The sequence below is a fragment of the Brachyhypopomus gauderio genome, unplaced genomic scaffold, assembly GCF_052324685.1.
Source record: "Brachyhypopomus gauderio isolate BG-103 unplaced genomic scaffold, BGAUD_0.2 sc49, whole genome shotgun sequence".
In the NCBI taxonomy this organism is placed as follows: Eukaryota; Metazoa; Chordata; class Actinopteri; order Gymnotiformes; family Hypopomidae; genus Brachyhypopomus; species Brachyhypopomus gauderio.
Genome location: NW_027506874.1, coordinates 2,357,793 through 2,382,911, shown reverse-complemented (window position 1 = coordinate 2,382,911; position 25,119 = coordinate 2,357,793). Strand labels below are relative to the sequence as shown.

The 25,119-nt window shown below is 45.8% G+C and overlaps 1 protein-coding gene across 1 annotated transcript in view; it reads right to left on the bottom strand.

Moving 5' to 3' along the window:
- The window catches only part of LOC143487685 (SH3 and multiple ankyrin repeat domains protein 1), a 96,864-nt gene extending 73,223 nt beyond the window's left edge, over positions 1-23,641 (bottom strand). Inside the window, exon 1 of the mRNA XM_076986753.1 lies at positions 23,308-23,641. The gene's annotated coding sequence lies outside the window, so the exon portion shown is untranslated. The remainder of the gene's footprint in view (positions 1-23,307) is intronic.
- Positions 23,642-25,119: the final 1,478 nt, after the last annotated feature.

Sequence of the window (25,119 nt, the reverse complement as noted above, 5' to 3'; positions counted from 1 at the left end):
AAGTACAAACGTATTGATCTTCAAATGTACTAAAGTACTGAAAGTAAAGGCTCTAATATTTAGCATCATAGCGCTCACGTCTACGTGTTTCTGGATGGGGAATTCTCAACAAATCTTGGAACTGAGTTAGGCGGAGAAGGCACATAAAAACCAAGGAGTATTTTTTTCTTTTCGATTACTTCATAATTTTACTCAGATTAGTTTGTGGGTTTAGTGTGGAGTTACAGTTTGTGTGTGGGGATCTGATCTCTCTGTTACGCTGCTGCAGTGACGTTGAACCGAACGGTGACTGGTGCACATGCTTCCTGCTTCATTTCTACACTGAGCTCCCGAGAGCAACCCATTCTTTCACAAATGTTTGTCTGCATGCCTAGGTGCTTAGTTTTATACACCTGTGGCCATGGAAGTGATTGGAACACCTGATTTGAATGGGTGAGAAAATACCTTTGGCAATATAGTGTGTGTAATGATTCACAGTTGACCAAATCCATGTCCCCAAACAATCAATACAGTCCCCAGACCACCAACATTATTCCTGGGTTAGTGTGCAGTTACAAGGACACATTGGCTTATCAGGAGAGTTAATGTGATTGATGAGGTAAAGATTACATCAACAGAAAGAAGCAAAGCAGATACAAGGCACTGGAGGAGAGTGTTTCTGTATGTGATTGGTGGAGAGTGTTTCTGTATGTGATTGGTGGAGAGTGTTTCTGTATGTGATTGAAGAGAGTGTTTCTGTCTGTGACTGGTGGAGAGTGTTTCTGTATGTGATTGGAGGAGAGTGTTTCTGTATGTGATTGGAGGAGAGTGTTTCTGTATGTGATTGGTGGAGAGTGTTTCTGTATGTGATTGGAGGAGAGTGTTTCTGTATGTGATTGGAGGAGAGTGTTTCTGTCTGTGACTGGTGGAGAGTGTTTCTGTATGTGATTGGAGGAGAGTGTTTCTGTATGTGATTGGTGGAGAGTGTTTCTGTATGTTATTGGTGGAGAGTGTTTCTGTATGTGATTGGAGGAGAGTGTTTCTGTATGTGATTGGAGGAGAGTGTTTCTGTATGTGATTGGTGGAGAGTGTTTCTGTATGTGATTGGAGGAGAGTGTTTCTGTATGTGATTGGAGGAGAGTGTTTCTGTCTGTGACTGGTGGAGAGTGTTTCTGTATGTGATTGGTGGAGAGTGTTTCTGTATGTGATTGGAGGAGAGTGTTTCTATATGTGATTGGTGGAGAGTGTTTCTGTATGTGATTGGTGGAGAGTGTTTCTGTATGTGATTGGTGGAGTGTTTCTGTATGTGATTGGTGGAGTGTTTCTGTATGTGATTGGTGGAGAGTGTTTCTGTATGTGATTGGAGGAGAGTGTTTCTGTATGTGATTGGAAGAGAGTGTTTCTGTATGTGACTGGTGGAGAGTGTTTCTGTATGTGATTGGTGGAGAGTGTTTCTGTATGTGATTGGTGGAGAGTGTTTCTGTATGTGATTGGTGGAGAGTGTTTCTGTATGTGATTGGAAGAGAGTGTTTCTGTATGTGACTGGTGGAGAGTGTTTCTGTATGTGATTGGTGGAGAGTGTTTCTGTATGTGATTGGTGGAGAGTGTTTCTGTATGTGATTGGTGGAGAGTGTTTCTGTATGTGATTGAAGAGAGTGTTTCTGTATGTGATTGGTGGAGAGTGTTTCTGTATGTGATTGGTGGAGAGTGTTTCTGTATGTGATTGAAGAGTGTTTCTGTATGTGATTGGTGGAGAGTGTTTCTGTATGTGATTGGTGGAGAGTGTTTCTGTATGTGATTGGTGGAGAGTGTTTCTGTATGTGATTGGTGGAGAGTGTTTCTGTATGTGATTGAAGAGAGTGTTTCTGTATGTGATTGGTGGAGAGTGTTTCTGTATGTGATTGAAGAGAGTGTTTCTGTATGTGATTGGTGGAGAGTGTTTCTGTATGTGATTGGTGGAGAGTGTTTCTGTATGTGATTGGAGGAGAGTGTTTCTGTATGTGATTGGTGGAGAGTGTTTCTGTATGTGATTGGTGGAGAGTGTTTCTGTATGTGATTGGAGGAGAGTGTTTCTGTATGTGATTGGAGGAGAGTGTTTCTGTATGTGATTGGTGGAGAGTGTTTCTGTATGTGATTGGTGGAGAGTGTTTCTGTATGTGATTGGAGGAGAGTGTTTCTATATGTGATTGGAGGAGAGTGTTTCTGTATGTGATTGGTGGAGAGTGTTTCTGTATGTGATTGGTGGAGAGTGTTTCTGTATGTGATTGGTGGAGAGTGTTTCTGTATGTGATTGGTGGAGTGTTTCTGTATGTGATTGGTGGAGTGTTTCTGTATGTGATTGGTGGAGAGTGTTTCTGTATGTGATTGGAGGAGAGTGTTTCTGTATGTGATTGGAAGAGAGTGTTTCTGTATGTGACTGGTGGAGAGTGTTTCTGTATGTGATTGGTGGAGAGTGTTTCTGTATGTGATTGGTGGAGAGTGTTTCTGTATGTGATTGGTGGAGAGTGTTTCTGTATGTGATTGGAAGAGAGTGTTTCTGTATGTGACTGGTGGAGAGTGTTTCTGTATGTGATTGGTGGAGAGTGTTTCTGTATGTGATTGGTGGAGAGTGTTTCTGTATGTGATTGGTGGAGAGTGTTTCTGTATGTGATTGGAGGAGAGTGTTTCTATATGTGATTGGAGGAGAGTGTTTCTGTATGTGATTGGAGGAGAGTGTTTCTGTATGTGATTGGTGGAGAGTGTTTCTGTATGTGATTGGTGGAGTGTTTCTGTATGTGATTGGTGGAGTGTTTCTGTATGTGATTGGTGGAGTGTTTCTGTATGTGATTGGTGGAGAGTGTTTCTGTATGTGATTGGAGGAGAGTGTTTCTGTATGTGATTGGAAGAGAGTGTTTCTGTATGTGACTGGTGGAGAGTGTTTCTGTATGTGATTGGTGGAGAGTGTTTCTGTATGTGATTGGTGGAGAGTGTTTCTGTATGTGATTGGTGGAGAGTGTTTCTGTATGTGATTGGAAGAGAGTGTTTCTGTATGTGACTGGTGGAGAGTGTTTCTGTATGTGATTGGTGGAGAGTGTTTCTGTATGTGATTGGTGGAGAGTGTTTCTGTATGTGATTGGTGGAGAGTGTTTCTGTATGTGATTGAAGAGAGTGTTTCTGTATGTGATTGGTGGAGAGTGTTTCTGTATGTGATTGGTGGAGAGTGTTTCTGTATGTGATTGAAGAGTGTTTCTGTATGTGATTGGTGGAGAGTGTTTCTGTATGTGATTGGTGGAGAGTGTTTCTGTATGTGATTGGTGGAGAGTGTTTCTGTATGTGATTGGTGGAGAGTGTTTCTGTATGTGATTGAAGAGAGTGTTTCTGTATGTGATTGGTGGAGAGTGTTTCTGTATGTGATTGAAGAGAGTGTTTCTGTATGTGATTGGTGGAGAGTGTTTCTGTATGTGATTGGTGGAGAGTGTTTCTGTATGTGATTGGAGGAGAGTGTTTCTGTATGTGATTGGTGGAGAGTGTTTCTGTATGTGATTGGTGGAGAGTGTTTCTGTATGTGATTGGAGGAGAGTGTTTCTGTATGTGATTGGAGGAGAGTGTTTCTGTATGTGATTGGTGGAGAGTGTTTCTGTATGTGATTGGTGGAGAGTGTTTCTGTATGTGATTGGAGGAGAGTGTTTCTATATGTGATTGGAGGAGAGTGTTTCTGTATGTGATTGGTGGAGAGTGTTTCTGTATGTGATTGGTGGAGAGTGTTTCTGTATGTGATTGGTGGAGAGTGTTTCTGTATGTGATTGGTGGAGTGTTTCTGTATGTGATTGGTGGAGTGTTTCTGTATGTGATTGGTGGAGAGTGTTTCTGTATGTGATTGGAGGAGAGTGTTTCTGTATGTGATTGGAGGAGAGTGTTTCTGTATGTGACTGGTGGAGAGTGTTTCTGTATGTGATTGGTGGAGAGTGTTTCTGTATGTGATTGGTGGAGAGTGTTTCTGTATGTGATTGGTGGAGAGTGTTTCTGTATGTGATTGGAAGAGAGTGTTTCTGTATGTGACTGGTGGAGAGTGTTTCTGTATGTGATTGGTGGAGAGTGTTTCTGTATGTGATTGGTGGAGAGTGTTTCTGTATGTGATTGGTGGAGAGTGTTTCTGTATGTGATTGGAGGAGAGTGTTTCTATATGTGATTGGAGGAGAGTGTTTCTGTATGTGATTGGAGGAGAGTGTTTCTGTATGTGATTGGTGGAGAGTGTTTCTGTATGTGATTGGTGGAGTGTTTCTGTATGTGATTGGTGGAGTGTTTCTGTATGTGATTGGTGGAGAGTGTTTCTGTATGTGATTGGAGGAGAGTGTTTCTGTATGTGATTGGAAGAGAGTGTTTCTGTATGTGACTGGTGGAGAGTGTTTCTGTATGTGATTGGTGGAGAGTGTTTCTGTATGTGATTGGTGGAGAGTGTTTCTGTATGTGATTGGTGGAGAGTGTTTCTGTATGTGATTGGAAGAGAGTGTTTCTGTATGTGACTGGTGGAGAGTGTTTCTGTATGTGATTGGTGGAGAGTGTTTCTGTATGTGATTGGTGGAGAGTGTTTCTGTATGTGATTGGTGGAGAGTGTTTCTGTATGTGATTGAAGAGAGTGTTTCTGTATGTGATTGGTGGAGAGTGTTTCTGTATGTGATTGGTGGAGAGTGTTTCTGTATGTGATTGGTGGAGAGTGTTTCTGTATGTGATTGGTGGAGAGTGTTTCTGTATGTGATTGAAGAGAGTGTTTCTGTATGTGATTGGTGGAGAGTGTTTCTGTATGTGATTGAAGAGAGTGTTTCTGTATGTGATTGGTGGAGAGTGTTTCTGTATGTGATTGGTGGAGAGTGTTTCTGTATGTGATTGGTGGAGAGTGTTTCTGTATGTGATTGGTGGAGAGTGTTTCTGTATGTGATTGGAGGAGAGTGTTTCTGTATGTGATTGAAGAGAGTGTTTCTGTATGTGATTGGTGGAGAGTGTTTCTGTATGTGATTGGTGGAGAGTGTTTCTGTATGTGATTGAAGAGAGTGTTTCTGTATGTGATTGGTGGAGAGTGTTTCTGTATGTGATTGGTGGAGAGTGTTTCTGTATGTGATTGGTGGAGAGTGTTTCTGTATGTTATTGGTGGAGAGTGTTTCTGTATGTGATTGGAGGAGTGTTTCTGTATGTGATTGGTGGAGAGTGTTTCTGTATGTGATTGGTGGAGAGTGTTTCTGTCTGTGATTGGAGGAGAGTGTTTCTGTATGTGATTGGTGGAGAGTGTTTCTGTCTGTGATTGGAGGAGAGTGTTTCTGTCTGTGATTGGAGGAGAGTGTTTCTGTATGTGATTGAAGAGAGTGTTTCTGAATGTGATTGGAGGAGAGTGTTTCTGTATGTGATTGGTGGAGAGTGTTTCTGTATGTGATTGGTGGAGAGTGTTTCTGTATGTGATTGGTGGAGAGTGTTTCTGTAAGTGATTGGAGGAGAGTGTTTCTGTATGTGATTGGTGAAGAGTGTTTCTGTATGTGATTGGTGGAGAGTGTTTCTGTAAGTGATTGGAGGAGAGTGTTTCTGTATGTGATTGGTGGAGAGTGTTTCTGTATGTTATTGGTGGAGAGTGTTTCTGTATGTGATTGGAGGAGTGTTTCTGTATGTGATTGGTGGAGAGTGTTTCTGTATGTGATTGGTGGAGAGTGTTTCTGTCTGTGATTGGAGGAGAGTGTTTCTGTATGTGATTGGTGGAGAGTGTTTCTGTCTGTGATTGGAGGAGAGTGTTTCTGTCTGTGATTGGAGGAGAGTGTTTCTGTATGTGATTGAAGAGAGTGTTTCTGAATGTGATTGGAGGAGAGTGTTTCTGTATGTGATTGGTGGAGAGTGTTTCTGTATGTGATTGGTGGAGAGTGTTTCTGTAAGTGATTGGAGGAGAGTGTTTCTGTATGTGATTGGTGAAGAGTGTTTCTGTATGTGATTGGTGGAGAGTGTTTCTGTAAGTGATTGGAGGAGAGTGTTTCTGTATGTGATTGGTGGAGAGTGTTTCTGTATGTGATTGGTGGAGAGTGTTTCTGTATGTGATTGGTGGAGAGTGTTTCTGTATGTGATTGGTGGAGAGTGTTTCTGTAAGTGATTGGAGGAGAGTGTTCCTGTATGTGATTGGCGGAGAGTGTTTCTGTATGTGATTGGTGGAGAGTGTTTCTGTATGTGATTGGAGGAGTGTGTTTCTGTATGTGATTGGTGAAGAGTGTTTCTGTATGTGATTGGTGGAGAGTGTTTCTGTAAGTGATTGGAGGAGAGTGGGGATTGCCTGAGTGGGGAGAATATAGAAGAACTCAAGATACTAGAGATCTAACACAATCCTCACTCATCTGTTTGTTTGTCTCTTAGTGAGTTTGTCTGTGTCTGTGTGTTTATTTGTGAATGCATTGGTCTGTCTATTTTCTGTGTGTGTGTGTGTGTGTGTGTGTGTGTGTGTGTGTGTGTATGCGTGATTTTGTGCATGTGTGCATGTATGTGTGATTTTGTGCATGCGTGTGTGTGTGTGTGTGTGTGTGTGTGTGTGTGCACATCATGCCCAGTTGAGTCCTGTAAGCCCTGCTGGCAGTATTAGCTTCTCTGCCCCCCCCCGTCCTCCTCATGTGCCCAACCCAGTAACCCAGTTTACCTACACGCCAGCACACAGTTACACTGCAGCTCAAGCAGCTGCACGGCTCACAGCCACCCGACTGTGTAGATAACACTGCAGACCTCCCACTCACAACCCTAACCCACACCTGACCAAAATGACCAGGACTCTCTCCTCTCTCTCCTCACTGGGCTCTGTGTGTGTGAGACTGACAGGTGACATTGGTACAACGAACTAGAGCACTGGCCTATTTATTCTCTCCGAAGACCCAGATGAGTGAGAGAGAGAGAGAGAGAGAGAGAGAGAGAGAGAGAGAGAGAGAGAGAGAGAGAGAGAGAAGGAGAAGGTGTGTGTGTGTGTGTGTGTTTGCATGCGTGTCTGAGAAAGAGAAAGTGTGTGTGAGAGAGAGAATGCAAAAGCAATAGAGAGCAGAGACCATTTGTCTCACTCAAACATTGAAACAGACAACAGAGAGGACAAGCACACAGGTGTGTTCACAGGACTACTCACTTCACTCTACAAGTCTGTTATCAGGAAAAACTCCCTGAGTGAATGGGGAGGAACCCTAAATGGGAAGAACTCATCTTCTTCTGGATGATACGACAAGAAACAACAAAATCAATACGAAGCCAAGAAACACAAGCACAGCAAAACAAGCAGAGGTACAGGGAGGGTTATCAGTAGCACTGAATGTCAGAAAGGCTTTAGGGCAGTAGCCTACAGTATAAACACATGACAGATAAAGTGGATTGATATTGTGATGTTAAACTAAAAAAGTCCTTAGAAACTGGGCAAAAGGAACGACTCCAGCTGGATGTGATGTTTATGAGAGTAGTTGAGCCCCATCTGGTGTGGGAACAGCTCAGGGAGAAACAGAATACACCAGAAGAGAGAGACCAGAAGAGAGAGGACATTAGAGTTTGTGAGTAAACACCAGAAGAGAGAGGACATTGGAGTTTGTGAGTAAACACCAGAAGAGAGAGGACATTGGAGTTTGTGAGCAGCATACAATGGCAGCTTCAATTACCACACAGAGTCATGAACTTCCTCTAAGGACATATTTCAGTCAGGCACAATATTACACCAGTGAGAGAATGTGGTTTTGACAGTGTTAACATGATAAGATGAAATGGCCAACAGTTGGTAAAAAAAATCCATTCCAGTTACTACAACATGACATCACCTGATGGCCCTTTCTCATATCAGTCATGTGACACATATCAGTCATGTGACACTATCTGAGGCATCTTGTGATTTTCTGACTGACATGAAACAATCAGTGTTGAGTGTTGTTCTACAACAGCAGTTTATGCAGTGGGTTTGATTACTTAACTGCAATGTGATAGTGTGTCCCGTAACCTTAACCCTAGCCCAGTCACATACACACACATGCTAAGATAGCTAAACTCAATAGTAAATATAGAATAGTAAAGCAAAAAAAGAAAATCTACAACAGTAAAATAAACAAAATATTTAACAATAAAGTAATACAAAAAATATAGACTAGTAACATAATACAACAATAACAGTAATACAAATAGTAAATGTAATACAAAAAATTAATCAATGGGCAGCAAAAATCTGTCAATCACTTTAAATGTGCCTGAATTTAAAATATGGCAATGCAGGGCTGTTGTGTTGTAACACTATGCAAATTTATTTTGTGGTTAACCAGAGCATGCTATCTTTGAGATTACAAAATAATAATAATCTTTATTTGTAGAGCACTTTTCATGCATACATGCAACTCAAAGTGTTTTACAGAATAAATAAAAAAAAAACATTACAAGAAAGCAAAGATAAAAAGGAAACAAACATTATAAGATAATGAAATGACAAATAAAAAATAATTGACAAAATAATGTAAGAAAGTATATAGATGTCAAAACTATTAAAAAAATTAGAACATACATAAAATGTAACTAAGTAAAATAATGTAATGTATGTCAATTACTTACTTAACATGTTAATTTTAAATTATTATTAATTTATTTATTATTAATTTATTTATTATTATTAATTTAGTCTCAACATACACAGAATGTCACGTGTGGCTACGCCCCCTCTCCCCGCTGTCACTCCAACATCTCTGTTCCTCGTGGTTTTGTTATTCTCTGCCTGTTTATCCCGCCCAGCTCGTTGTCTCTGATTCCTCGTTTGTTACCACGCCCCTGTCATCATTGTTTGCACCTGATCCATGTTTGGTGTTCTGTGTATATATAGTCCCTGAGTGTCCCTTGTCCCTGGTCGGTTGTTTTGGATGTTTGATTGTTCTCTCCCTCGCGCTGTTGTAATTCGTGTGCCCTGTTCCCGGTGTTATACTCTCTGTTGGTTATTTCTCTGTTCTGTGTTATTTCAGCCTGGTTTTGTTTCGTGTCTGTCTTCATCATGCCCCTGTACCTGTCTCATCTGGATGGCTCTCCCGTTGTGACCCCTGCCCGTGACTTCGACTACGATTATGGAATGCCCTGTAATAAATCTCGCTCTTCTCTGCGTTTGTGTCCGTCTCCTCGCTCCGGGGCGCGAGCCCCGTTACATAACAACCGACCTTTCAAGGACACAGCGAGAGAGCGAGACTCTGGTAAGTTCAATCGCTGTAATGAGATGTTGGCTGGTTTAATTCGGTTCGACTCTCCGGTATTACAGCGTGAACGAACCAGAGACAGGAATTCCCCTTGCGCTGTGGGTACAGGGGAGTCTCGTCGCTATAAAAACAAAGCGAAATCACTTTCGGTTTCCAGCTTTTGCGACGAGCTCCCTGATAAGCGCTATGTGTCTGCCCGACTCCAGCCTGTAGCGCGAGAGTCGAGCAGACGGAATGAATGTGCAGACGAGCGTTGGCTTGGCTCTCGGTTGGCTTTCAAAAGTCATTGTGAGCTCCCGATACCTCCGACGAGGCGGAGTCACCAGGAAAGCCACCGAGAAGCAGTTGTGTCTGTATGTTCTTCCAGGCGCAAACCGGACCGGGGAAGGAGGAAGACCACGCCCCCAGTTCAGAGCCCCGCCGCCACAGCGCATGAGGTCGTCGTCTCGCCGGAAGAGGACCTCCCTCCGCTACTCCTGGAAGCTAACCCCCGAAAGCTCCCCAAGAATTTTTTTGGGGGTCGTACGAGCCACTCGTCAAAGGAGTGGCTGGCTGAAACCTGGGGTGACGTCAGTATGGCGGACACGCCCCCCGGTGACGTCAGTATGGCGGACACGCCCCCCGGTGACGTCAGTATGGCGGACACGCCCCCCGGTGACGTCAGCCCGGTGGTTCCGCCCCCCGAGGACGTCAGCCCGGTGGTTCCGCCCCCCGAGGACGTCAGGTCCACGCCTGTTCCTGTACCCGCGACCCGGAGGAGGTTGTCCACGCCTGTTCCTGTACCCGCGACCCAGAAGAGGTGGTCCACACCGGCCGCTGTTCCCGCTGCCCGCCTGCCGGCCGCTGTTCCCGCTGCCCGCCTGCCGGCTCCTGTTCCCGCTGCCCGCCTGCCGGCTCCTGTTCCCGCTGCCCGCCTGCCGGCTCCTGTTCCCGCTGCCCGCCTGCCGGCTCCTGTTCCCGCTGCCCGCCAGCGGACCCCGCCTGTTCCCGCTGCCCGCCAGCGGACCCCGCCTGTTCCCGCTGCCCGCCAGCGGACCCCGCCTGTCCCCGCTGCCCGCCAGCGGACCCCGCCTGTTGCCCTTGGGACTGTGCTGCCCCCTGTTGGGCATGGACTTTGTGTTCCCCCTGCTCCGCCATGTGCCTCCTATGTTCCGTTGCCCGTGTTCCCCTTGCTTCCTGGTCCCATCCCTGGTTTTGTTTTGGTCCCTGTCCCCGTGGTTGTGTCTGTTTGTGTCCATGTTCCTGTTCCTGTGTCTGTTTCCTGTGGTGTCATCCCTGTCCCTGTCCCCATGTCTGTTCCCCAAGTTGTCACCCACCTTGTGCCAGTGCCTGTCTCCGTTGTTCATGGTGTCTTTGCCTCTGTGTTTGCCTCCGCCCTGTCCCCTGGCCCCACTCCTGTGTCTGTTCCCAGTCCTGTCCCGTCCAGCCCTGCTCCCGTGCCTCGCCCGGTCCCTGCCTGTGTTGCCATGCCCTGGCCCAGCTCCTGGCCAGTCTCTGTTTCCCCTGTCTCTGTCCTGCCTCAGGCTCCTTGTCCTGCCTTGCCCAGTCTCGTCTGTCCCGTAGCGTCCTGTCCCGTGTCCCCTGTCCCTCGCCGTGTACCGTGGTTCCCCGTCCTGTCCGAGTCTGGTTCCTGTCCTGTCTGCCCTTGCGTGCCCCGGAGTGGCACGCTTTGAGGGGGGGTACTGTCACGTGTGGCTACGCCCCCTCTCCCCGCTGTCACTCCAACATCTCTGTTCCTCGTGGTTTTGTTATTCTCTGCCTGTTTATCCCGCCCAGCTCGTTGTCTCTGATTCCTCGTTTGTTACCACGCCCCTGTCATCATTGTTTGCACCTGATCCATGTTTGGTGTTCTGTGTATATATAGTCCCTGAGTGTCCCTTGTCCCTGGTCGGTTGTTTTGGATGTTTGATTGTTCTCTCCCTCGCGCTGTTGTAATTCGTGTGCCCTGTTCCCGGTGTTATACTCTCTGTTGGTTATTTCTCTGTTCTGTGTTATTTCAGCCTGGTTTTGTTTCGTGTCTGTCTTCATCATGCCCCTGTACCTGTCTCATCTGGATGGCTCTCCCGTTGTGACCCCTGCCCGTGACTTCGACTACGATTATGGAATGCCCTGTAATAAATCTCGCTCTTCTCTGCGTTTGTGTCCGTCTCCTCGCTCCGGGGCGCGAGCCCCGTTACATAACAACCGACCTTTCAAGGACACAGCGAGAGAGCGAGACTCTGGTAAGTTCAATCGCTGTAATGAGATGTTGGCTGGTTTAATTCGGTTCGACTCTCCGGTATTACAGCGTGAACGAACCAGAGACAGGAATTCCCCTTGCGCTGTGGGTACAGGGGAGTCTCGTCGCTATAAAAACAAAGCGAAATCACTTTCGGTTTCCAGCTTTTGCGACGAGCTCCCTGATAAGCGCTATGTGTCTGCCCGACTCCAGCCTGTAGCGCGAGAGTCGAGCAGACGGAATGAATGTGCAGACGAGCGTTGGCTTGGCTCTCGGTTGGCTTTCAAAAGTCATTGTGAGCTCCCGATACCTCCGACGAGGCGGAGTCACCAGGAAAGCCACCGAGAAGCAGTTGTGTCTGTATGTTCTTCCAGGCGCAAACCGGACCGGGGAAGGAGGAAGACCACGCCCCCAGTTCAGAGCCCCGCCGCCACAGCGCATGAGGTCGTCGTCTCGCCGGAAGAGGACCTCCCTCCGCTACTCCTGGAAGCTAACCCCCGAAAGCTCCCCAAGAATTTTTTTGGGGGTCGTACGAGCCACTCGTCAAAGGAGTGGCTGGCTGAAACCTGGGGTGACGTCAGTATGGCGGACACGCCCCCCGGTGACGTCAGTATGGCGGACACGCCCCCCGGTGACGTCAGTATGGCGGACACGCCCCCCGGTGACGTCAGCCCGGTGGTTCCGCCCCCCGAGGACGTCAGCCCGGTGGTTCCGCCCCCCGAGGACGTCAGGTCCACGCCTGTTCCTGTACCCGCGACCCGGAGGAGGTTGTCCACGCCTGTTCCTGTACCCGCGACCCAGAAGAGGTGGTCCACACCGGCCGCTGTTCCCGCTGCCCGCCTGCCGGCCGCTGTTCCCGCTGCCCGCCTGCCGGCTCCTGTTCCCGCTGCCCGCCTGCCGGCTCCTGTTCCCGCTGCCCGCCTGCCGGCTCCTGTTCCCGCTGCCCGCCTGCCGGCTCCTGTTCCCGCTGCCCGCCAGCGGACCCCGCCTGTTCCCGCTGCCCGCCAGCGGACCCCGCCTGTTCCCGCTGCCCGCCAGCGGACCCCGCCTGTCCCCGCTGCCCGCCAGCGGACCCCGCCTGTTGCCCTTGGGACTGTGCTGCCCCCTGTTGGGCATGGACTTTGTGTTCCCCCTGCTCCGCCATGTGCCTCCTATGTTCCGTTGCCCGTGTTCCCCTTGCTTCCTGGTCCCATCCCTGGTTTTGTTTTGGTCCCTGTCCCCGTGGTTGTGTCTGTTTGTGTCCATGTTCCTGTTCCTGTGTCTGTTTCCTGTGGTGTCATCCCTGTCCCTGTCCCCATGTCTGTTCCCCAAGTTGTCACCCACCTTGTGCCAGTGCCTGTCTCCGTTGTTCATGGTGTCTTTGCCTCTGTGTTTGCCTCCGCCCTGTCCCCTGGCCCCACTCCTGTGTCTGTTCCCAGTCCTGTCCCGTCCAGCCCTGCTCCCGTGCCTCGCCCGGTCCCTGCCTGTGTTGCCATGCCCTGGCCCAGCTCCTGGCCAGTCTCTGTTTCCCCTGTCTCTGTCCTGCCTCAGGCTCCTTGTCCTGCCTTGCCCAGTCTCGTCTGTCCCGTAGCGTCCTGTCCCGTGTCCCCTGTCCCTCGCCGTGTACCGTGGTTCCCCGTCCTGTCCGAGTCTGGTTCCTGTCCTGTCTGCCCTTGCGTGCCCCGGAGTGGCACGCTTTGAGGGGGGGTACTGTCACGTGTGGCTACGCCCCCTCTCCCCGCTGTCACTCCAACATCTCTGTTCCTCGTGGTTTTGTTATTCTCTGCCTGTTTATCCCGCCCAGCTCGTTGTCTCTGATTCCTCGTTTGTTACCACGCCCCTGTCATCATTGTTTGCACCTGATCCATGTTTGGTGTTCTGTGTATATATAGTCCCTGAGTGTCCCTTGTCCCTGGTCGGTTGTTTTGGATGTTTGATTGTTCTCTCCCTCGCGCTGTTGTAATTCGTGTGCCCTGTTCCCGGTGTTATACTCTCTGTTGGTTATTTCTCTGTTCTGTGTTATTTCAGCCTGGTTTTGTTTCGTGTCTGTCTTCATCATGCCCCTGTACCTGTCTCATCTGGATGGCTCTCCCGTTGTGACCCCTGCCCGTGACTTCGACTACGATTATGGAATGCCCTGTAATAAATCTCGCTCTTCTCTGCGTTTGTGTCCGTCTCCTCGCTCCGGGGCGCGAGCCCCGTTACACAGAAGATCCATTTTAAAATGTAAATGTGCCATATTTTGTCAATTGTGATTTTTTACACCCCAATCGAAATTTGTCCTCCGCTTTTAACCCATCTGTGCAGTCAGAACACACACACACACACACACACACACTAGTGATTACTAGGGGGCTGTGGATCACACGTGCCCAGAGCGGTGGGCAGCCCTAGCTCGGCGCCCGGGGAGCAGTTGGGGTTAGGTGCCTTGCTTAAGGGCACCTCAGTCATGGCCTTAGGTCTGGGAATCAAACCCATGACCCTCCGGTCACAAGACCAGTTCCCTACCACCAGGCCATGACTGCCCATCCATTTAATAATCGAATTATTAATATGATAACATGCACAGAAGATACACAGTGGCTTGGTGGTTAGCACGTTTGCCTCTCAGCACTGGGGTCTTGGGTTCAAGTCCCTATCTGAGTGGAGTTTCCATGTTCTCCCTGTGTCTGTGTGGGTTTCCTCCGGGGTCTCCGGTTTCCTCCCACAGTCCAAAAACATGGAGGTTAGGTAAAATGGCAGTCCGTGACAAATTGTCCCTGAGTGTGTCTGTGTCTCTTCATGTTCAATAAAAAGCAGTTGTGTGAGTGTCTGTGCATGAATGGTGATCTGCCACTAGGGTCTGTCCTCTCTCCCTTTCCTGCACCCCATTCAGTCCCCCTGGGGGCTGTGGATCCCGGTAGAGAGTACGCTGTGATTGTACGGTGTGTGATTGGTAGTGTAAGAGTTGTACCTGTAGATAGGGACCTGTATTAAAATTGTAAAGCGACCGTGGGTATCTAGAAAGGTGCTATATAAGTTAAACATCCATACATGTAATAATTGAGTAATTAATGTGATAACATACGCAGATGTTTTCACATTAATAACGTACACATTCACATGCGTTAGGGTTAGAGGGAGTTAAGGTTAGGGTTAGAGGGGGTTAGATAATGAGATCATCTCAGTAATCCAGTCACCTACAGCTGATGAGATCGTGTTTCCAATCCCCTACTGGATTTCCCCTAATGTTCTTTGACACATGGTTGGGGTTAAGGGTTAAGGGTTGAGGTTAGGAGTTAGAGGTTAGGGTTAAAGTTATACATCAAATAGGCAACTTTATCAGCCGCGGATTCTGTCCACATACTCAAAAACATTAAGTAAAAAAACATCAGAACAAAATCTGAGTAAATAAAGGCTGAAAAACCTACAACCATATACTGCAGAAACTGGCTTTAAGAAGCTCTTAAAAACTGAGCTCTTCAAAGAGCACCTGCTCTAGTGACCCTAAATACATCTGTCATCTATTTAATGGCAAGTCTGAATGGCAAGTCTGAAATAGAAAACTATTCTTTTGTATTATTGTAAGTCGCTTTGGATAAAAGCGTCAGCTAAATAAATAAATAAATAAATAAAATGTTCTTCACTATGAAAAATAAATAAAATGTATATTTAAACACAAAAAACAACTAATTTAAATAGTAAATTATAAAAAAAATCAATTAATTAATACAAATATAAAGGAAATAAAATTATGTAACATAATAAATTACATTACATTACAAATTAAATTTTTTAAAGAAATTCTGCACATTTGTTATAGAATATGTCCAGTCCAGTATTTTTAACCTTTTATAGGTTCCTGATTTGATTACACACACTGTATATCTTTTCTGATTCTAACATGGATTATGGCTTCAATGATTGGTTCATGCTTGATTATATGGCTTCTTTGATTGGTTTATGGGTTGCAGAATCTACTGGGACACTTAAAACATACTGTTTCCTCTGAACATGGAGGAAGAGGAGGCTTGTTTAATCTGTTAATCCCCTTGTTTTTAGTCTTGTGAATAATGCTTCCTCTGCATTTCTTGTGTGTGTGTGTGTGTGTGTGTGTGTGTGCGCACATGCGTTCATGGTCTTTCCCATATTTATGTTTTTACACATTCAGTAGGTCTACAAAATCACCTACTGCAGCAGCCATTCTCCCACTTAATCCCTAACTAGCTAACTAACCCTAACCATAACACGTAAACCCTTACTCTTAATCCCTAACTAACTAACCCTAACCCTGCCCTAACTCTAACACTTAAACCCTAACACTTAATCTCTAACTAACTAACCCTAACCCTGCCCTGCCAGCAGGAGGCGACTCTTTCCCCATCTGCTCTAGATCTCTAGAATGGGTTCAGACACATACCATGCGTGGCCTTTTCCTGCTTTCATCACCATTACTGCGTCTTCTGTGTCTCTCGCTCTTCCTCTATGTAGGACAGTATGGTTGTGGTTATAGATATTTCAGTGAATGGGTCCCCAGAACATTTAATTGGAGAACGTCCAAGGAACAGATCGTCCCACTTCTGTGTCCCGCAAAAAAGTGGAGCACCCACGTCCTGCCCCTTCATGCTCTCTGTCTGTCTGTCTGTCTCTCTCCGTCTGTCTCTCTGTCTGTCTCTCTCTGCCTCAGAGACTCTGTCTCTCAGCCACTCCAGTCCAAAGCCAAATTCACAGAGGCATAATGACACTTGTTACTTATACTCCAAATCAGAAGTATAGTTATAGTTGTACACAGACACCTCCATGTGCTCGGACACCCCTGCCCAGAGGTGGTAGTGGCTGACTCCACACGAAGAGCAGAAAATGGTACAATCCAACTAAGGCCTGCATACCATGATACTGTGTGCCATGAAGTGATTGATTGTATAGTTGATTGTATAGTTGGGTTTCTGCAGTTATTTACGTCAATTCACTGAAAGGACAAAACACTGCCAAGATGGCTTAGATCAGTGGTTCTCAAACTGTGGTACGCGTACCACTGGTGGTACGCCAGATGAGCTCGGAAAGAGTTTTTTTTTTTTTTTTTACTTGACAAGTTCTAAAATTCAGAAACTAAAAGATCTGAAACAGCGCAAATCCACAATAAAGAATACAGCGAGCCCAGTCTCCAAGGCACAGGAAGCCTCCTACCGTGCTAGTTTGCGGCTTGCCAAAGCGGGTAAGCCTCACAGAATTGGTAAGGAACTTTGTTGGCAAAAGAGATGACCCGTATTATGTGTGGAGAAAATGTTGCTAAACAGCTCGACGTGGTGCCTCTTTCAAACGAGACAGTCACTCGCAGAATTGATGAAATGGCGGACAACGTCAGACAAACATTGACCGAGAGAATTAAAATGAGTAAATGCTTCTCACTGCAGTTAGATGAATCCATAGATGTCGCAGATTTAGCCAACTTGCTAATTTATGTGCGATATGAATATGAGGGCATGTCGCACAAAGACTTTTTGTTCTGTAAACACGAACTACAGGAGAACTACATTATAACATATGTGTCTAATGAGTACAGCGGGGTTTTTTTTTTTGTTTTTTTGGAGGGGGGGGTGGTACGTGGAGGTTTTAGTTTGACAAATGGTGGTACTTTGTCTAAAATGTTTGAGAACCACTGGCTTAGATTATAACACAGAATGGCATAAATACAGAAGCACTGAAAAAAAAGGAAAATGCAGAGCAAACAGCATAAATATCTGGACAATGCATTTCTACTACAAACTGTTAGAAAGACAGGTATGGAGTCCAAGCAATATGAGTAATTATTGGAAAAGTCTGAAATATACTCAATCTGAAAGGACATGATGCCTGTGAAGAATCACACTTTAAAATCGCAGGGGAACTTTGATTTTCAGAATCCGAAACAGCAATATTTTAGGCCTCCTGTAATGACCAATCCAGTTTTTCTCAGTTGTAATGCGAGTTTAGTGTCTCTGAAGATGAACAGAAGCTCCTGGATTTTGTATAACAGTAAAATGTTGCAGTTCAGTAATGGTAGAATAAAACAAACATCTTACAGGGATGGGGGTAACCATAGCAACACAAGCTAATGACCCGAGCCTAGCTAGTCAGGGTAATTAGACTAAAACTTTACATTTCTGCATGCATTTATTAACATTCATATTTTCTTAAGAGAGCTTCACACAAGAAAATAATGAAGACACATACAGTATATTTGGGCTGTTAAAGTTGAACTGATTAGTAATTGAATACAATAGAGATTAATTATCAACTCTGAAAGGAGTCCAAACCATCAGCGTAACAATGCATACCGTCTAAGCAAACAAAATGGTACATTCTTACCCCCACTCCCCCCAGGTAATGTTCAAGTGGTATGATCCTTTAGCCTTCACAGCTGACTAAGGCAAAACCATTAATGCCTCCTGAGAGTTGATATATTCACAAGGGTTCTCTGTAATAATGTGAATGTGCAGTGTCAGGTATCACTGGACCCCTTCATCTTCTAAAAGAGTGTGAGTTTGTATTCTTCACACGCAACTTACATTATAGCTTACTCACCGCCTACAGATAAGCAGGACATGTCACTAGTGAAACTGGGTGACTCTAAACAGGTTGCATTCCTGTCTGGCCCACCCAGTAGAAATGTAAATAGCCCCCAAGAGTCAGTTTCTTTTCAGATCGAATGTGCCGGGTTACTGAACCCAACACTAACTGTGTCCAGTTTCATACTTCAGCAAGGCTCTTCTGATTAAAGCATGTCATGAAATAATCACTGACCTGCTGCAGGTACTTAACAGAAATAAGGCACACTTTATTAAAACCAATTTTCCTGTTGTTTAGTTTATTAAACCTTTTCCATAGTCTTTATACTGGACAGTTTATTAAAACCTTTTCCCCTATTGTTGAAGAGTCACAAATGCTCAAAGAAGACAGTATGTACTATTCAGCTGAAATGTGACACCCTGATGTCAGTTTACTGTGCTGTATCACATTTGTTTGCCAAAAGTTCTTATCATACTCGTTACACCTTACAGATAAGTAGTATATTTCACTGCAGCATTTAAACAATGATGAAAAATCACATTGGCTGCATATATATATGTAGAGTAATTGTATAATAATAATAATAATAATCTTTATTTGTATAGCACCTTTCATACATACATGCAACTGAAAGTGCTTTTACAGAATAAATAAATAGAAACATTAAAAGGAAGCAAATATAAGACAATGAAGGTATGAAGGTTGTGTATGTACTGCAGGACCGCGTGGGCCTCCAGTTTCATAAAACATCTGACTATGTGTATGACTGAATGGGAGTTTTCTTATAAAAAATCACTTGGCCACAGACAAATTGGACAGCCACAGACAGATGGGTGTAGTAATCTTACATATCTGCATCAGAAAGTTTTGCTCTACATTGTTAGACCTACAATAAGCAGAAATGAGGACATTTGCACAAAGGATCAGGTCACTCCATGAACAGTGTGAATGTGCAAAATATCTGGCATCCTGTGATAAAGATTATTTACTGATGTCAGGTGGTGAAAATACTGTAAATTATGAAGATAAACATTCTGAATGTGTGTGAAGTCATCACAGCACCAACAGCACCGCAGTTGTAGCAAAAACAACCCCCCAACAAACAACCCCCCCAACAACAAACAACCACCCCACCCTCAACAACAAACAACACATACAAACAAACCCCACCCTCAACAATAAACAACATACACAAACAGACTCCATCGTCAACAAAGAAACCCTGCCCTCAACATCAAACAAACTGCACAAACAAAACCCACCATAAACAACAATAAATGCTCTCAGTGTATCTGCAACAACAAAACCTTTCAACAGTTATGAATTGATATCACAGTTAAGAGAAAAGTCCCGTCCAAAACAAAAGCCAGAACATAGATCTCAGTTTTAACTTGAAATCTTGTGTTTGTTTTATATCCTTGTGTCATTTTAATTACTTTCCCTGTTTTCTTTTATGTACTGTGTACAGCACTTTGGTCAGCGTTATTGTTGTTTTTAAAGTGCTTTATCAGTGATGCCGGTAACGCGTTACTTAGTAACGCGTTACTGTAGTCGGACTACTTTTTTCAGTAACGAGTAGTCTAACGCAACTACTATTTAAAAACTAGTAGTCAGATTAAAGTTACTTATCTAAAACATCGTGCGTTACTATTTCTGCATTTCGGGGGAACGTAGGTTATATTTATTCATTCTTATTTTTTGGCTACACGTTTCTTACGCGGTTACGTCATCTCTGCTCTGCTGCGCCAAAGTCAGATGTGAACAATATGGAAGTTGAGGTTCGCCTTTAGCAGCTGGAAATACAGGCATTATTTTGATTTTATTTCGGCTAAGGAAGACAACATTAAGGTCCGTTGTACACTCTGTGCTGGCAACAGAGTGCTGTCTACTTTCAAAAACACAACGTCAAACCTGAAAAAAAAACCGGGGCTTGGCGGCGAACGTAAATTGTTACCGGGCGGGGTGTAAAATGGACTAAATTCAGTGTTATATCGCGATCGATCGATCGCCGGTGGTTGACGCCAGATCGAACTAGTAACTCATTGAATCATAGATGTGGATCAGAGGTAAATAAACTAGATTTATTTTTTTTCGGCGTGAGATATCGGAAGTGTGGCGTGTAAGCGTGTGAAGACAGTCAAATGCGTGTGTCTCAATGCGTGAGAGTTGGCAACCCTGTAAGTGGGCGGAGTTGAACAGAAAGACTGTCTTATTTATTTATTTAAAAAACATGTAAGCCTATTTCAAGAAAAAGTTTACAAATGCCAGTGTCATTTTTGATGTTCCGGTTAAAATACATGTCAATAAAGTGAGTATTGGCAGAACTGGTAGTCATTTTCATGTTATAGGGGCCGGGGATCAGCCTCTGCTGAAAGTAACTAAAAGTAATCTAACTTAGTTACTTTTAAAAGCAAGTAGTCAGTAACTTAACTGAGTTACTTTTTAAAGAAGTAGTCAGTAGTCAGTAGTCGGATTACTGTTTCAAAGTAACTATGGCAACACTGTGCTTTATAAATAAAGTGGTATGGCATGGTATAGTTGTGCACACCCACAGTCATGGATGTGCATTATGGAAACAGCTGGTGAACTTCAACCTTTGCCCCATGCCTTGTAATTTAATTATTGATTAATAATTTATTAACGACAAAAAATCTTGACTCCACTGATTCATATCAAAATGTGTCCAAAAATGTGTGCAGCTAACAGAGCATCAAAGCTTGACACCACACGCTATTTCTGAACATTCTCTGCACAATGACCTACCTACACCTTCCAGAGCCCACACTCACACAGAGTAAATACTCCCTCCAGAGTCCACACTCACACAGGGTAAATACCCCCTCCACACTCACACAGAGTAAATACCCCCTCCACACTCACACAGAGTAAATACCCCCTCCAGAGTCCACACTCACACAGAGTAAATATCCCCTCCAGAGTCCACACTCACACAGAGTAAATACCCCCTCCACACTCACACAGAGTAAATACCCCCTCCACACTCACACAGAGTAAATACCCCCTTCAGAGCCTACACTCACACAGAGTAAATATCCCCTCCAGAGTCCACACTCACACAGAGTAAATACTCCCTCCAGAGTCCACACTCACACAGGGTAAATACCCCCTCCACACTCACACAGAGTAAATACCCCCTCCACACTCACACAGAGTAAATACCCCCTCCAGAGTCTACACTCACACAGAGTAAATACCCCCTCCAGAGTCCACACTCACACAGAGTAAATACCCCCTCCACACTCACACAGAGTAAATACCCCCTTCAAAGCCCACACTCACACAGAGTAAATACCCCCTCCAGAGCCCACACTCACACAGGGTAAATACCTCCTCCACACTCACACAGGGTAAATACCCCCTCCACACTCACACAGAGTAAATACCCCCTTCAAAGCCCACACTCACACAGAGTAAATACCCCCTCCAGAGCCCACACTCACACAGGGTAAATACCCCCTCCACACTCACACAGGGTAAATACCCCCTCCAGAGCCCCCACACTCACACAGGGTAAATACCTCCTCCACACTCACACAGGGTAAATACCCCCTCCACACTCACACAGGGTAAATACCCCCTCCAGAGCCCCCACACTCACACAGGGTAAATACCCCCTCCACACTCACACAAGGTAAATACCCCCTCCAGAGCCCCCACACTCACACAGAGTAAATACCCCCTCCAGAGCCCACACTCACACAGGGTAAATACCACCTCCACACTCACACAGGGTAAATACCCCCTCCAGAGCCCACACTCACACAGGGTAAATACCACCTCCACACTCACACAGGGTAAATACCCCCTCCAGAGTCCACACTCACACAGGGTAAATACCCCCTCCAGAGTCCACACTCACACATAGTAAATACCCCCTCCACACTCACACAGGGTAAATACCCCCTCCACACTCACACAGAGTAAATACCCCCTCCACACTCACACAGAGTAAATACCTCCTCCACACTCACACAGAGTAAATACCCCCTCCAGAGCCCCCACACTCACACAGAGTAAATACCCCCTCCACACTCACACAGAGTAAATACCCCTCCACACTCACACAGAGTAAATACCCCCTTCAGAGTCCACACTCACACAGAGTAAATACCCCCTCCACACTCACACAGGGTAAATACCCCCTCCACACTCACACAGAGTAAATACCTCCTCCACACTCACACAGGGTAAATACCCCCTCCAGAGCCCACACTCACACAGAGTAAATACCCTCTCCACACTCACACAGAGTAAATACCCCCTCCAGAGTCCACACTCAAAGAGAGTAAATACCCCCTCCACACTCAAACAGAGTAAACACCGCCTCCAGAGTCCACACTCACATAGATTAGAATACTTTTCCTAAGGTACAGATTCATGTTACCTGCCTACATGCAAGCATGCAGACCCCCCCCCCCCCCCCCCCACACACACACACACACACACACACATACACACATACATACACACACATACACACATGCATACACACACACACACACACTTCACTGTTTTGAGAAAATGTCTTTTTCCTCAGCAACTTAACACGGCTCTACAGTCTGACCTTATTTCTCTTCTCCCCTCACTCTTCTCCCCTCACTCTTCTCCCCTCACTCTTCTCCCCTCACTCTCTTCCTCTCACTCTTCTCCCCTCACTCTTCGCCCCTCACTCTTCTCCCCTCACTCTTCGCCCCTCACTCTTCGCCCCTCACTCTTCGCCCCTCACTCTCTTCCTCTCACTCTTCTCCCCTCACTCTTCTCCCCTCACTCTTCTCCCCTCACTCTTCTCCCCTCACTCTTCTCCCCTCACTCTTCTCCCCTCACTCTTCGCCCCTCACTCTTCTCCCCTCACTCTTCGCCCCTCACTCTTCTCCCCTCACTCTTCTCCCCTCACTCTTCGCCCCTCACTCTTCGCCCCTCACTCTTCGCCCCTCACTCTCTTCCTCTCACTCTTCTCCCCTCACTCTCTTCCTCTCACTCTTCGCCTCTCACTCTTCGCCCCTCACTCTCTTCCTCTCACTCTTCTCCCCTCACTCTTCTCCCCTCACTCTCTTCCTCTCACTCTTCTCCCCTCACTCTCTTCCTCTCACTCTTCTCCCCTCACTCTTCGCCCCTCACTCTTCTCCCCTCACTCTTCTCCCCTCACTCTCTTCCTCTCACTCTTCTCCCCTCACTCTCTTCCTCTCACTCTTCGCCCCTCACTCTTCGCCCCTCACTCTTTTCCTCTCACTCTTCTCCTCTCACTCTTCGCCCCTCACTCTTCGCCCCTCACTCTTTTCCTCTCACTCTTCTCCTCTCACTCTTCTCCTCTCACTCTTCTCTTACTCACATTCTCTCTCAAATACCAACAACTCTTAACTAAAGTAACCTAACATGATTCAGCTGCAGTACAGTAACTACCTGCTCATTGGACAAGACCGTGTTCATCTGGGTTGTGGTCCTCTGCCCATCTTTGCAGATGTCTCCAGATGTTTCCAGGTGTTTCCAGATGTCTCAAGGTGTCTCCAGGTGTACAAAAAGAAGTAACGTAAGGCAGTCCAGAAGCGATCAACAGGAAAATAAGAAACTGCATTTCCTCAGAAATCCACCATCAAACCCAAACTACATCCACAGAGGTACTGAAACTGCTCTGGCTCCATCTCTCATTCTCCTTCCATCTCACACACTCTCCCCTCCTGCCTCTCTCTCACGCACTCACACACACACACACACACACACACACACACACACACACACACACACACACACACACACACACACACACACACACACACACACTCTCTCTCTCTCTCTCTCTCTCTCTCCCCCCTCCCTCTTTCAAACACACACACACATACAAACACCAGGCCACACACACAATGTTAATTTTACAGTATGAAGTGCTCAACCAGCTGAAAAGGGGGTTACTTTAGTGTGTGGCTATGAAATATTATTAACAAGAATAATTTTAATACTCATTCACATCAGTGTGCTGTGTGTGTGTGTGTGTGTGTGCGCTGTGTGTGTGTGTGTGTGTGTGTGTGTGTGTGTGTGTGTGTGTGTGTGTGTGTGTGTGTGTGTGTGTGTGTGTGTGTGTGTGTGTGTGTGTGCTGTGTGTGTGTGTATAAATATCCCTATCCTGCTCCACTTGTAAGGACTGTGCTCTGTACTGCTCAGATTTAACCCATGTACTACCACACACACTCTCACATATACACTCAGAGACACACACACACACACACACACACACACACACACACTCTCTCCCTCTCATAAGTGGGTCATGGACAGACAGAGGAGACAGAAGGAGAGCATGACTGCATATGCTCAAGCAGTGTGTGAGTGTGAGAGTGAGCAAGAGTGTGTATGAGTGTGTGTGTGTGTGTGTGTGTGTGTGAGCAAGAGTGTGTGAGTGTGAGCAAGTGTGTGTGTGTGAGTGTGAGCAAGTGTGTGTGTGTGTGTGTGGGTGTGTGCGTGTGTGACCAAGTGTGTGTGTGACCAAGTGTGTGTGTGACCAAGAGTGTGTGTGTGTGTGTGTGTGTGTGTGTGTGTGAGAACAAGAGTGTACTGCCTAATCTGTCTCGTGATAAGCTAGTGATGCTTGTGTGCTGTCCTTCATCACATGTAAGGTGCAAATACAAAATACATTCTGCTATCATTCATTCTGATTACACAGTCACAGCGTACATTCATTACAGTTGCAGAGGGTGTAGAAATCACTTTCCTTTGGCACCAAGCCTAGAGGTGGCGCTGTGTCAAGGTGGACTGATGAAGGAAACGTTCTATTGCTATTGAAACAGCTATTGAGCATGCACAAATCATGTGCTTGCTTGTGTTTGTGTTTGTCTTCACTGTCTAGTTTATTTACCTCTGATCTCAGGCAACCCTGATTTTGTGTTTGTTCATGTCAATAACAGCTCCGCCTTTTTTATTCTATAAGTGTTTTGAAGTGTTTAGGAGGAATTGTGTTTTGTAAAAGACGTGAAATGCTGTTGTATGGTCATTACAAAAGAGCCGTGGTACAAATGAAGCTAGCTAGGCATCTTAGCATTAGAGGATGGTACGCTATCGGCTGTTTGCAGAGGAAGCCATCGGGGTCTCACTGAAATGGGGTGGTCTCACTGGCAAGGGGGCTGCCAGTGACCGTCAGCAGTAAACAGCTCCCAGCTCAGAGTGATTGTGTGGAAATAGGTCACCAGACAGAAATCGCTCAACCCAGTCCAGCACCTAGAG